Genomic DNA, 7,659 nt, shown 5'->3' with positions numbered 1-7,659 from the left:
ATACATCAATATACTTAATCAACCGAAGTCCCTCTTCTCAGTTGGATTTTGACATACCAAAGGAAGAGTGTTTGGGAAAGAAAATCTCTTATTCTCACATTCAGGTGTTTGGATGCAAAGCTTATGTACATGTTCTGAAGAAGAAAAGAAGTAAGCTTGATTCAAAATCACAAAGAGGCATATTTATGGGCTATGGTGAAGACTAGTTCAGTTTCAATATTTGGCATCCAATTAGGAAGAAAATTGTTAGAAGTAGAGATGTCATCTTCAACGAGAAGGTATTTCTGGCTCTCAACTTAGAAGAAAAATCTACGAGGTTGTTCATTTCTCTATTTTTGATAATAACACTAATGCTGGTAGAAATTAGAACAATGTTTCTTCAAGTATTCTATCTCCCACTTTAGTTTTAGCTCTTGCCCCTCTTTCCACTTCATCTACCGACATGTGGAGACACTCCAATACTACTCGTGAACAGAGTATTGATGAAATAGAAAGTCACAACCATGAAACTCCAATTTCAAATTTCTATCAAAACAAAGATGATAATCCTTTGTTTGAGTACAGAGAAAATGAAAAACATACTAACAAAGGTACTCTCCTTGTCGATGTTCTTGGTCATAGGCATCTTAATGATGAGAACATGCCACTCATAGGTGAGGCTGACTCCACATAGGAGCCTCACCCTTGGTTTTCCCCACACTACACCAATAGTGGTTCTATGGCCCGCCACTTCTAGCACACCTGTTAGATCGGTCACATAGGAGAAAGGGAAATCGATGGGTAGATGGTGGATATTCAAAATGCTGACAGATATCAGCTCATCCACAACTCTCCTGCTCCCCATTATGTTTCACAGCATATCATTAACAATACTACCTTCCATCCCCATACTCATCACCGCAATCCAACAAGTTCCATTGAGCATGAACCAAGCATACATTTGGAATATGTTACATGGCGTAAGTACACTAGTCAATAGTTCATCCACAAACTCGAGCCGACAGCCACAATAGTAGAGAAACCACCGCGTGAGGAGTTCACTTGTGACTCAAGGAACTTTGAGGTTACCTATTAGATAGGCCATGCAAGACAGCAACACATCTTGGATAAAGACAAGGTCATTTAGAGGGAAGTTAATTCTCGTGGCATCCAAACTAGTGTGCAAACTCTTATCACTCTGGTTGAGACTCGTCACAGCATTCACACAGGACAGATAATAGTGTTTGATAATAAGTAGGTCTCTACTATTCATCAAGGCAATAGTCTTCCTCACTCTTGGTTATTGGCACATGATGAAAATATCAAAAGTGAACATAACATAGAGGGTTGTGTGCACAATTCATCTGCTAGGAACAATTCGCTCACAAAGGGCGTTGAGATGCAAAACATCAACATAAATCAAAACAAAACTTCAAAGAATAATCGCTCTCTACCAAAGGGCAATCCCTATGAATTAATAAAATCCAATTCTTAGGCAAATACCAGTAGTGTTGATAACAGTGGAAATTTAGATGCACATAATGGGGATAATTTTCAGGGGCTGAGAAAATCTACAAGATAGAGAATGCTTCCAACCCAATTCTTTGATTATGAACTATTATATTCTGAAGAAGTAAAGCCAGAATGTTTTCTTTCAAAACAAGTTGAACCAGCAAGATTCAAAGAAGCTTGCAAAACATCAGATTCTCTCAAATGGGAGGCAGGGATGTAGCAAGAGATGGATTCTCTATTGCAAAATGAAACTTGGGATTTGGTTCCCTTGCCACCAAATTGGAAAGCACTCAAAATTGATAGATTTATCGATTGAAAGATGAAGGAAAAATTCATAAGCATTACAAAGCCAGGCTGGTTGTTAAAGATTTTGATCAGCAAAAGGGCATAGATTTCAATGAAATCTTCTCACTCGTGGTCAAGATGACTACAATCCGGGCTATTCTTGGTTTAGTTGTTGCTCATAATCTTGAATTTGAATAGTTGGATATTAGAATAATATTTCTCCATGGTGTTCTGAATGAAGAAATCTACATGATGCAACCCAAGGGATTTATTAAACATGGTAAAGAAAACTCATATTACAGATTGAGGAAGACCTTGTATGGTCTCAAGCAAGCTCCAAGGTAGTTGTACCTCAAGTTCGATCAATTCATGACTGAAAATAGCTTCATTTAGAGTGAATCTGATCCATGTGTCTACTACAAGAAGTTATCTAATGGTTCATTTGTTCTTTTATTGCTCTATGTTGATGACATGCGTATTACCAGTTGATCTATGAAGCTGATTTCAAAATTGAAAGAAAAGTTGTCTCAAAAGTTTGCTATGAAGGACTTAGGGGCATCGAATTGGATACTTGGCATGGACATTATCCGTGATAGACACAAGAGGGAAATAAAGCTTTCTCAAGAACACTATGTTCTCAAGGTATTAGAAATATTTGGCATGCGGGATGCCAAACTGATCAACATTCCTCTCACTGGTCATTTCTAATTATCTTCAGCCATCTGCCCCAAGACACAAGAAGAACAAAACTACATAAAGAACATCTCATATTCTTTAGCAACGGGTAGTCTTATGTATGAAATGGTTTCACTCATTTGGATATCACTCAAGTAGTGAGGGTTGTCAGCAGATTTATGAGTAATTTGGGTAAACAACATTGGAATGTGGTTAAGTGGATCTTAACATATCTTAAAGGCACTCCAAATTTTGTATTGTGTTTCAATATCAAAGATACTTCTCTTAGAGGCTATACTGATTTGGATATGGCTAGAAATCTAGATAATAGAAGATCTACTATTGGTTATATTTTTACTTTTTGTTGGAGAAGCAATCAATTGGGCATCGAAGTTGCAACAAGTGGTCTTACTTTCTACTACTGAGGCTGAGTGCATTGCTCTCACTGAAGGAGAAAAAGAGTTGATTTGGTTGCAATGTTTATTTGGTGCTTTTGATTGTCCTCAACAAGGATCAACTTTGTAATGTGATAGTAAAAGTGCCATTGACTTAGCCAAAAATGCAATGTTTCATAGTAGGACTAAGAACATTGAAGTGCATTATCATTTCATTCGAGGTAAACTTGAGGAGGGAAAACTTTAGGTCTTGAAGATTAACACTAAGGAGAATCTAGTTGATGCACTCACAAAGGTTGCTCCATGATAGAAGTTTGAGTTCTGATGAGCTTCTCCTAGTGTTGTAAAGAAATAACAGTAAGGGAACTCAGGGGAGACTCATACATTACAGTAGTTGGACTTCAAGTGGGGCTTTATTAGGTGTATATGTGAAGCCCAACATTCTTTTATTTATTATTTACATTTTAGTATTGTTTCCCTCCAATTTTTTATGTCTCTTCATTTATTTTGAGACTCTATATATGTATTGGAGGGTCATCATTATGTATTATATTCATAGAGCTGAAGCTACAGCTGTGATGTAAAGTTCAGTCTTTAACATTAATAAGAGATCTTCCATGAAGTGTGGATGTAGCCACAATTTGTGTTGAACCATGATAAAATCATGTGTTTGTGCTTTTCTTCTTTTTATTGTTCTGTTCTTTCTTGTTTGCACTTTCTCTAAACTTCACATGTGTGGGAAACACAACAACGATATCAGATTATGTATTATATCAGGCAGTGCAGAAAACATAAATAAGAGACGATAGAACGTATTATATTGGACCTTGGTAGAAACTGAGCAAAGTAAGTTGCAAAGACATTATGTTTTATATGAGGCAGTGCAGAAAACATAAATAGGAGATGATAGAACATAGTGTAATGAACGTTAGAAGAAACTGAGCAGAGGAAGTTGCAGAGACAGATGAAGAGAAGGGAGAAGAGGGTGATCATTGATTGTTCAAAGGGAATCACATTTAGCGGGCATGAAGGAAAGACTGTTTTGTGCATTGTCATAAAGTATGTGGAAATTCTATTGTTGTATGTTTCTGAAGATGGAAAGTGATCCCATGGTGCCACTCATGGTGAGGCACATAAGATCGGATTCCTGAACAAAAAGATTGTCACTTGGAAGCTCGTAATCCGCTTCACCTTCAAAATTGAAGACTACGGTTGGCAACGTGATGTCACTCGATGTCTGGTAACACAGATCCAGCCCCATAGTGGAAGAGCCATTTGTCAGAGTCATATCAATGGCCGACTGAATCGCTTCCTTCATGGAGTTGTACGTAGCCTCCACTAGAATTGTAATGGTTGTTCCAGAGTCAATGATCATGCCACAACCGTCTGATTGTGCATCAAACGTTCCAACAAGAACATCTACTGGGTTGGCATTCATAATAATTCCCCTGGCAGGAATATACTAGAAAGAAGAAGTCGCACTATTCTTAACAAAAGGTACCATTTTGGCTTCGTTCAAGGAAGAACTGGCACCGAAGATAAGAGGGCTTGTTTGTGAAGGAGAGTCAGTTCTGGAGATGAGACAGTAAGAGAATTTGTTATCTACCTTAGAACCCAATTGAGAGATGAGCAAGAGATCACCTCTTCCAAGCCCCACAAGATCGCCAGAGTCAGAGAAACCTTGGTTATCATGGCCGCATCCAAAAATAATGCCTACAAACATGTCGTCGCTATCGTTCCCAACGAAAAATGACTCCTTTGCCAAGTCGCTAATTGTACGAGAGCCATCACCATAGCTGTATTGAAAAGTACAGTTTGGATTACATGCAGTTTGAGTGTTGCCAAGAGAATTATAGAGAAAGTTAGTGCAGGAAACAAGGGAGTAGGAAGAGGATTTGGAGGGGTCGAAGATTGGCGTAGTTTTGGAGCAACCATCACAGGGCTCGCACTTGGTCCAAACAAGATCACTCCCCGTGTCAACAATCGCTTCGAAGCTCACAGGGGGTGTCCCCACCGCAACTCTTATTAGATATTCTTCGTTCCCAGCTTGAACGGGCATTTGAGTGTCTAATTTCCTGGCTATCTGCTGCTTTATAAATGCCTCAATCATAATCATCTGTTTCTTGATTTGATCGGCAGTCAAATGTAATCGCTCGATACCATTGAAACCTCCCTTAGATCTACGTGTCAGATTCACCTTCAATTTGAACTCTCTGTTCGATGTAGTGCCTGCCCCTAGGTCACATTTTTTGTTATTATTGTCGAACTATTTTAGGGCTATTTTTGTGGTGACGGTTAGCAACATTGTTTTGAGACTATGAAATTTTGTGCTATGGATTCAGTTGATATGTGATGAGATTACTTAGACTCTACATTTCATGTATGCATGATGATTATTATAGTTATTGATTAGATACATGGTTTATTATCGCATGTGTTTTCTTATGGATACTTACTCCATACTTGCATGTGTATGGTGTGTGTGTTTGTTCTTGGATGGCGTTTCTGATGTGGTTAAGAAAGGGAGTCGTAGTCCCCTGCTAGTCAGGATCTAAATGATGCACCACTTCCTGCCATTGCCTGTTTAGCTTAGCATATATATATATATATATATATATATATATATATATATATATATATATATATCTGTGTGTGTGTGTGTGTGTGTGTATGTGTGTATATATATATATATGTGTGTATATATATATGTGTGTGTCTATATATATATGTGTGTGTATATATATATGTGTGTGTATATATATATGTGTGTGTATATATATATATGTGTGTATATATATATATATATGTATATATGTATATATATATGTGTATATGTATATATATATGTGTATATGTATATATATATATATATGTATATACACACACACACACATATATATATATATATATTGTATGTACATGCATGATTTTTATGCAAGTTGTAGGTACTAGGTATTGACTTCCCTGAATTGCCATGATGAGCATACCCTATTGCATTATCTCAATGGTAAGAGAGGGGAGATAAATTTTCAAGTCCAAATCCCAACCCTTTAAGCCATTTGTCCTAATTGGAAATCAGGACAAGTATCTGAGTTGAGCACCCTTTGAATATGTCAAATGACGTAATTCGTGATATTAACTTTTTTTGGTTTGATTTTGTATGTATTTTGCTATAGTGGGTTTTTCGTATTTTATTTTATGAGTCTTTAGTGTATTTTCTATTAATTAAGCCTAATTAAAATATTTAATTAATGGTTTAATTTAATAGAAAATTATTATGATATTTTAATATTTAATTAATTAATTAAGAAATTAATTAAATAAAAAGAATTAAATTTGGAGATAAAAGTTATAAGTTTAGAGTTGGGATGTGATAATATTTATTTAATTTAATAATAATATATTTATAGTTCATTTTTAAATAAATGCTAAATAATATTATTATTATTTAAGTTAATAAATATTTTATCAATTAAGTTTCAAAAAATAAATCTAAAAGTGGAAAAGATATTAAACTATTAAAAGATTATAGATCACGTGATGCGTGCATGTGATTAAAATATATTAAGATAAAACAAGTGGCTTTAATAAAGTGAGTGCATGAGATTTAAAATTTATAAATTAATTTAAAAGGAGTCAAGTGAATGTTAAATAAATAAATTTAATTAAATAAATTAATGTGCATTATTTTAATATTTATTCACATAGGAGTATGCGAGCTCTTGGGAGTTTTCATGTTGACAACACAAGAGTTTGCACTCTAATTATGCACATGTTGTCTACAACATTCTAGAGACCTCATCATGTCTATCTTCTTGTCATGGAAGTTACGTGCTTAGTTGTCATGCTTATCTCCTAGTTCTTTCTAGACACATTCTAGATGCATCTTAGAAGCCTTTATATAGAAGCTCTCCTAGTGTGTTTGGACAAGCTTACATGCATTCGACAAGCTCATATGCTTCTACAAGCACTTCTAGTCATTTGGGGGTTTTGGTTGGTTTGATTCTTGGAGGAATGGTGAATGTTGGAGAAGGAAGGGATTTTTCTATGGACTTCTGAGGCATAGAAAATTAGCATCAGTATCTAGGTGCACTCGTGATTTTTTCATATTTCATTTGCACTCTTTCTCTTCATGTCTTCATCGTGTCTATTATATGTGTCTGAATATACTCCATGAACGAATCTTCAATATTGAAATTGGAATCTAGATATGTATGTTAATTTTTATTTGGTTGTAAAGAAAACATTAGGAAACTCTAGTTTTATTAATTTTTATCAGTATTACTTTGAGATACTTTTTGGTTGCTTGTTGAGGACCAATAGATATTGTGATTATCAATGATACCTTCAGTTTCCAATAGAGAACTATTGTGGTCATGATTATTAATGGATGCTTTTTAGTTGCTTATGGAGATTTGATGCTTTTATTGTGGATTATCTTTTGGTATTTTTACAGTCGCTTGTATAGGACTGTGGTGATTTTGAGATTTATGATTCCATGAGCTTAGGGTAGGTTATCTACTTGTAGTTTCAGGAAGTGGCTTGCAATGGGGGTCGGGGCCCTAAGTGGCTGCCAGGGTAACTCATTGTAAGTTGTTTTAATAAGTCAAAACATTTACACTAAATGAGGATTAAATGAACCTAATAAGATAATTGTTTGTTCTCGCCCATGCCCCGAGTGCTAGTACAAACTAGGATGGGAGTAGAGAGAATGCTTGGTTGTGACCTTGCATTTCGTAGTATGCCTCATCTATATGAGAGGATACTAGTGGCCGCATAGGGATCACTAAGGGGTTGGGGTCTATTGAGAGAC

At 35.7% G+C, this 7,659-nt stretch overlaps 1 pseudogene; it reads right to left on the bottom strand.

Annotated features, from left to right (window-relative positions):
• Nucleotides 1–3,918: 3,918 nt before the first annotated feature.
• On the bottom strand, nucleotides 3,919–4,962 carry LOC149568339 (aspartic proteinase nepenthesin-1 pseudogene; annotated as a pseudogene).
• Nucleotides 4,963–7,659: the final 2,697 nt, after the last annotated feature.

This window comes from Cupressus sempervirens, chromosome 3 (genome assembly GCF_028749045.1).
Source record: "Cupressus sempervirens isolate cs-2001-9-10 chromosome 3, ASM2874904v1, whole genome shotgun sequence".
Lineage (NCBI taxonomy): Eukaryota > Viridiplantae > Streptophyta > Pinopsida > Cupressales > Cupressaceae > Cupressus > Cupressus sempervirens.
Note: the sequence above shows the minus strand (reverse complement) of the source record. Positions and strands in the feature narration are given on the sequence as shown.